We start from the raw sequence: 7,205 nt of genomic DNA, 5'->3' as shown, positions 1-7,205 counted from the left end.
ATCCGAGCAAAGGCGCCCGTGCTGCGGCCGTGGGAAAATCCGGGGAGGGACCGCCGTATCTCGGCCGGGCTTAGGGTTAGAGAGACGAGGGTTGGCTCGTTGGATAGGGCCGCTCCGGTAGAGCAACCGACCCAAAGGGCGAGTCGATCCGAGCAAAGGCGCCCGTGCTGCGGCCGTGGGAAAATCCGGGGAGGGACCGCCGTATCTCGGCCGGGCTTAGGGTTAGAGAGACGAGGGTTGGCTCGTTGGATAGGGCCGCTCCGGTAGAGCAACCGACCCAAAGGGCGAGTCGATCCGAGCAAAGGCGCCCGTGCTGCGGCCGTGGGAAAATCCGGGGAGGGACCGCCGTATCTCGGCCGGGGAAAGGGTTAGAGAGACGAGGGTTGGCTCGTTGGATAGGGCCGCTCCGGTAGAGCAACCGACCCAAAGGGCGAGTCGATCCGAGCAAAGGCGCCCGTGCTGCGGCCGTGGGAAAATCCGGGGAGGGACCGCCGTATCTCGGCCGGGGAAAGGGCTAGAGGCTCGCGGGTAGGCTCGTTCGAAAGCTCCCCTCCGGCATAGCGACCGACCCGAAGGGCGAAGGCCCCGGACCCGAGGCGCCCGAGAAACGGCCGTGGGAAAATCCGGGCATAGACCGCCGTATCTCGGCCGGGGAAGGGGCTAGAGGCTCGCGGGTAGGCTCGTTCGAAAGGCCCCCTCCGGCGGAGCGACCGACCCAAAGGGCGAAGGCCCCGGACCCGAGGCGCCCGAGATACGGCCGCGGGAATTTCCGCGAGCTTCGACCGGACGTATCTCCGGCGGGCGGGGTCGCACGGACCCGAGGCCGGGCTCGTCGGAAAGCCCCGGGACGGACCTTTCGAACGAGACCGGCCGCGCGTCCGGGCGACCTCCGAGGCGGACGCTAGGGGCGCCGGAGCCCCGGACGAGCGAAAATTCCGCGACCACCCGCCCGTATCTCGGCCCGGGAAAGGGCCAGAGACTCGAGGGAGGGCTCGTTCGAAAGCTCCCCTCCGGCATAGCTACCGACCCGAAGGGCGAAGGCCCCGGACCCGAGGCGCCCGAGAAACGGCCGTGGGAAAATCCCGCGGGGGTAGGCCGTATCTCGGCCCCGGAAAGGGCTAGCGACGCGCGGGTGGGCTCGTTCGAAAGGCCCCCCGCGGAGGAGCCACCCACCCGAAGGGCGAAGGCCCCGGACCCGGGGCGCCGGAGCAGCGCGGTAACGAAATTCGAATTTTCGACCGGAAGTATCTCGGGCCCCCGGGGTCGCACGGACCCGCGGCCGGTCTCGTCGGAAAGCCCCGGGCGAGACCTTTCCGACGAGCCCGGCCCCGAGTCCGTAGGACCTTCCCCGGCCGAGATACGGCGCCCGGCAGTTCATTGGCCGATATCTCGGAAACGGGGCGTCGTAGACGCTCCGTGGTATTGGTGACCTTGACGATGCCGGGTCAGACGAGTCGGCCGCGGGCACGGGCCCGGGGGCGCCGGCCGCCAGAGTCGGGTGGCTCGCGCACTTCCAGGCGGGCCGCTCGCGCACCTCCAGGCACCCCGACCCACTCGCCGAGGCCGACCGAGGTGCGCCGTCCCGGCCGCGGACCGGTCGGGGTCCCCTCTCGAAAGGGCAGTAGTGTGAACAGGTGCCATCGGGTATATAGGGGAAGGGGTCCTCTCGAACCAGGCCTTCGAACCCGCGCGAGCCTAGCCCGGCAAGGCTCACCCTCCCCGGCCACGGGTTCGGCCTCCGTCCCCCTGGAGGTCCGGCACCTCCAGGGTCCCCGACCCTGCCTCCCCTGCCCGAGGGGAGGCCTCCGAGGCGGGCCTGACAGGGCGGCCCTCCCTCCTGGAAGTCCGGTTCCTCCAGGGTCCCCGACCCTGCCTCCCCTGCCCGAGGGGAGGCCTCCGAGGCGGGCCTGACAGGGCGGCCCTCCCTCCTGGAAGTATGGTTCCTCCAGGGCACGCGTCCCTACCTCCGTAGCCCAGATGGGTGACTCCGAGGCGGGCCTGACAGGGCGGCCCTCCCTCCTGGAAGTCCGGTTCCTCCAGGGCACACGTCCCTGCCTCCTTAGCCCAGAGAGGTGACTCCGAGGCGGGCCTGACAGGGCGGCCCTCCCTCCTGGAAGTCCGGTTCCTCCAGGGCACACGTCCCTACCTCCGTAGCCCAGATGGGTGACTCGAAAGCGGGCCTGACAGGGCGGCCCTCCCTCCTGGAAGTCTGGTTCCTCCAGGGCACACGTCCCTGCCTCCTTAGCCCAGAGAGGTGACTCCGAGGCGGGCCTGACAGGGCGGCCCTCCCTCCTGGAAGTCCGGTTCCTCCAGGGCACACGTCTCTGCCTCCTTAGCCCAGAGAGGTGACTCCGAGGCGGGCCTGACAGGGCGGCCCTCCCTCCTGGAAGTCCGGTTCCTCCAGGGCACACGTCCCTGCCTCCTTAGCCCAGAGAGGTGACTCCGAGGCGGGCCTGACAGGGCGGCCCTCCCTCCTGGAAGTCCGGTTCCTCCAGGGCACACGTCTCTGCCTCCTTAGCCCAGAGAGGTGACTCCGAGGCGGGCCTGACAGGGCGGCCCTCCCTCCTGGAAGTCCGGTTCCTCCAGGGCACACGTCCCTACCTCCGTAGCCCAGACGGGTGACTCGAAAGCGGGCCTGACAGGGCGGCCCTCCCTCCTGGAAGTCTGGTTCCTCCAGGGCACACGTCCCTGCCTCCTTAGCCCAGAGAGGTGACTCCGAGGCGGGCCTGACAGGGCGGCCCTCCCTCCTGGAAGTCCGTTTCCTCCAGGGCACACGTCCCTACCTCCGTAGCCCAGATGGGTGACTCGAAAGCGGGCCTGACAGGGCGGCCCTCCCTCCTGGAAGTCTGGTTCCTCCAGGGCACACGTCCCTACCTCCGTAGCCCAGATGGGTGACTCGAAAGCGGGCCTGACAGGGCGGCCCTCCCTCCTGGAAGTCTGGTTCCTCCAGGGCACGCGTCCCTGCCTCCGTAGCCCAGATGGGTGACTCCGAGGCGGGCCTGACAGGGCGGCCCTCCCTCCTGGAAGTCTGGTTCCTCCAGGGCACACGTCCCTACCTCCTTAGCCCAGATGGGTGACTCGAAAGCGGGCCTGACAGGGCGGCCCTCCCTCCTGGAAGTCTGGTTCCTCCAGGGCACACGTCCCTACCTCCTTAGCCCAGATGGGTGACTCCGAGGCGGGCCTGACAGGGCGGCCCTCCCTCCTGGAAGTCTGGTTCCTCCAGGGCACGCGTCCCTACCTCCTTAGCCCAGAGAGGTGACTCCGAGGCGGGCCTGACAGGGCGGCCCTCCCTCCTGGAAGTCTGGTTCCTCCAGGGCACACGTCCCTACCTCCTTAGCCCAGATGGGTGACTCGAAAGCGGGCCTGACAGGGCGGCCCTCCCTCCTGGAAGTCTGGTTCCTCCAGGGCACACGTCCCTACCTCCTTAGCCCAGATGGGTGACTCGAAATCGGGCCTGACAGGGCGGCCCTCCCTCCTGGAAGTCTGGTTCCTCCAGGGCACACGTCCCTACCTCCTTAGCCCAGATGGGTGACTCGAAATCGGGCCTGACAGGGCGGCCCTCCCTCCTGGAAGTCTGGTTCCTCCAGGGCACACGTCCCTACCTCCTTAGCCCAGATGGGTGACTCGAAAGCGGGCCTGACAGGGCGGCCCTCCCTCCTGGAAGTCTGGTTCCTCCAGGGCACACGTCCCTACCTCCTTAGCCCAGATGGGTGACTCCGAGGCGGGCCTGACAGGGCGGCCCTCCCTCCTGGAAGTCTGGTTCCTCCAGGGCACACGTCCCTACCTCCTTAGCCCAGAGAGGTGACTCCGAGGCGGGCCTGACAGGGCGGCCCTCCCTCCTGGAAGTCCGGTTCCTCCAGGGCACACGTCCCTACCTCCTTAGCCCAGATGGGTGACTCGAAATCGGGCCTGACAGGGCGGCCCTCCCTCCTGGAAGTCCGGTTCCTCCAGGGCACACGTCCCTACCTCCTTAGCCCAGATGGGTGACTCGAAATCGGGCCTGACAGGGCGGCCCTCCCTCCTGGAAGTCTGGTTCCTCCAGGGCACACGTCCCTACCTCCTTAGCCCAGATGGGTGACTCGAAAGCGGGCCTGACAGGGCGGCCCTCCCTCCTGGAAGTCTGGTTCCTCCAGGGCACACGTCCCTACCTCCTTAGCCCAGATGGGTGACTCGAAAGCGGGCCTGACAGGGCGGCCCTCCCTCCTGGAAGTCTGGTTCCTCCAGGGCACACGTCCCTACCTCCTTAGCCCAGATGGGTGACTCGAAATCGGGCCTGACAGGGCGGCCCTCCCTCCTGGAAGTCTGGTTCCTCCAGGGCACACGTCCCTACCTCCTTAGCCCAGATGGGTGACTCGAAAGCGGGCCTGACAGGGCGGCCCTCCCTCCTGGAAGTCTGGTTCCTCCAGGGCACACGTCCCTACCTCCTTAGCCCAGATGGGTGACTCGAAAGCGGGCCTGACAGGGCGGCCCTCCCTCCTGGAAGTCAGGTTCCTCCAGGGCACACGTCCCTACCTCCGTAGCCCAGAGTGGTGACTCGAAAGCGGACGCGGGAGGGTGTACGTGGCGCACCCCCAGGCCGAAGAGAGGTCTCGTGAGCGGACGCGAGGGTGTACGACAGAAGGCCTGGAAGTCTCTGACTTCCAGGGTCACCGACCCTACCTCATGAGCCCGAAGAGGTGACTCGAATGCGGACGCGGGGGTGTACGTGGCGCACCCCCAGGCCGAAGAGAGGTCTCGTGAGCGGACACGAGAAGTACGACAGAGGGCCTGGAAGCAAAAGCGGGTGACTCGTGCACTTCCAGAAAAGGCAAAAGCGGGTGACTCGTGCACTTCCATAAAGCCGAAAAGAGGTCTCGTGAGCGGACACGAGAAGTACGACAGAGGGCCTGGAGGTAAAAGCGGGTGACTCGTGCACTTCCAGGGTCTCCGACCTTACGGCGCCTTCCGACGCGGGCGCCTCCTCCCGGACGAGCCACGGGAAGGGCCCCTTCTCTCAAGGGGCGGTCGTTTGAACAGGTGCCATCGGGTATATAGGGATGGGTGCCTCGAAGTGGACCTCCAGCGTCCTCCCTCCCTGCGACAGATCCCAAGAAAGGTCTGTGCGCGTCGGTGTGCGATGAACGAAAAACCGTTAAAAGAACTGGAACGGTTGGAACGGACGAAGGGCGTCTGATGTGAGGCAGCGCCCCGGGCGAGTGTCGGCCGAAGGCTCACAATTAAAGAGCTCATACCCGAAAGATGGGAAAAAACGATCCGCCCTGGATCATCAAGGCTAATGCCTAAAAACTAAAGCTACCTTGGGTGATGGAACTCGGCTACGGCCGCAAAACGATCCGCCCTGGATCATCAAGGCTAATGCCTAAAAACTAAAGCTACCTTGGGTGATGGAACTCGGCTACGGCCGCAAAACGATCCGCCCTGGATCAAGGCTACGGCCTAAAAACGGCAAAAAAAGATCCAAAAGTCCCTGGATCAAGGCGCTTCGGCTTAAAACCTGTGAAAAGATCCGCCCTGGATCAAGGCTACGGCCTTAAAACTGCTCAAAAGATCCGCCCTGGATCAAGGCTACGGCCTTAAAACTGCTAAAAAGATCCTAAAGTCTCTGGATCTAGGCTACGGCCTCAAAGACACACGTGTTGTGAGAAAAGATCCGCCCTGGATCTCCAGGCTACGGCCTCAAAGGTTCGACCCGACCATATATGCTCAGACACGGGCGAACACAAAAGCGTAACAACCCCTGTTGGAACCGTCGAAGGATCTCGGCGTCGGCCGTAAAACGGAAACCCCCCGGTCGTCGGTACGCGTGTGGCGGTCGAGGGCCCCCGGCCGCCGGTCGGGCGGGCGCGTGGATAGGTCTCCCGAGCGGTCAAGGAGTCCCGGAAGCCGGTCGGGCGAGCGGCCGGCCCCGGGGCACCCTACCCTCTCGGGCGCACCGACCCCACGCGTTTCGTCTCGGTCGGCGTCCGGGGTTCCGAGACACCCTTATGTATCTGTGTGACAGACGGAGTGGCACACCGTCTGCGGCGGGACAGGGCCGCCGACCGCGATGGAAGTCGAGTGTGGCGGCTTCCAGGGTCCAAGACCCTATAGACGGACGGAGTGGCGACCCGTCTGCGGCGGGCCAGGGCCGCCGACCGCGATGGAAGTCGAGTGGGGCGGCTTCCAGGGTCCAAGACCCTACAGACAGACGGAGTGGCGACCCGTCTGCGGCGGGCCAGGGCCGCCGACCGCGATGGAAGTCGAGTGGGGCGGCTTCCAGGGTCCAAGACCCTACAGACAGACGGAGTGGTGACCCGTCTGCGGCGGGACAGGGCCGCCGACCGTTACGGAAGTCGAGGGGGACGGCTTCCAGGGTCCAAGACCCTATCTGTGTGACAGACGAAGGTGCATCGTCTGGGGCGGGACAGGGCCGCCGACCGCTATGGAAGTCGAGTTGGGTTGCTCGTGAACTTCCAGGGTCCAAGACCCTCTCTTCGTGACCGACGAAGGTGCTCTGTCTGGGGCGGTACGGGGCCGCCGACCGCTATGGAAGTCGAGTTGGGTTGCTCGTGTACTTCCAGGGTCCAAGACCCTCTCTTCGTGACCGACGAAGGTGCTCTGTCTGGGGCGGTACGGGGCCGCCGACCGCTATGGAAGTCGAGTTGGGTGGCTCGTGCACTTCCAGGGTCCAAGACCCAACGCGTTTGACCGACGAAGGTGCCCCGTCCCCGGGCACGGACGGGGACGGGCCCGGCCTCCGGGCCGCCGTGGAAGTCGAGTCGGGTGGCTCTCGCACTTCCAGGGTCCTCGACCCTATCTGTCTGACCGACGAAGGCGCTTCGTCTCGGGCGGGCCAGGGCCGCCAGCCGCTATGGAAGCCGAGTCGGGTGGCTCGTGCGCTTCCAGGGTCCACGACCCTGCCTTCGTGACCGACGAAGGCGCTCTGTCTGGGGCGGTACAGAGCCGGGCCCCGTCCAGCAGGGGACGGTGGCCCGAACAGGTGCCATCGGGTATATAGGGAAGAGCACCTCGCTGATTCTCCAAGGTGATAGGCTACCGGATCCCATGACCTCTCGAGCCCAGCGAGAGGCCTCTCGAGCGGACACAAATGCCTCGAAAAAGTCCCTCTGCACTGAGGTAGTGACGATTCTTATTACGAATGGCAAATCATCCAAGGAAGGGACGAACCCGGCTGGCCTCGGCCGTTAAACGAGCCGGCTTCGTTC

The sequence above is a fragment of the Paramisgurnus dabryanus genome, unplaced genomic scaffold (assembly GCF_030506205.2).
Source record: "Paramisgurnus dabryanus unplaced genomic scaffold, PD_genome_1.1 h2tg000197l_1_79705__unordered_in_group9, whole genome shotgun sequence".
Taxonomy (NCBI): domain Eukaryota; kingdom Metazoa; phylum Chordata; class Actinopteri; order Cypriniformes; family Cobitidae; genus Paramisgurnus; species Paramisgurnus dabryanus.
The sequence above is the reverse complement of the archived record's forward strand: the minus strand, read 5'-3'. Positions refer to the sequence as shown.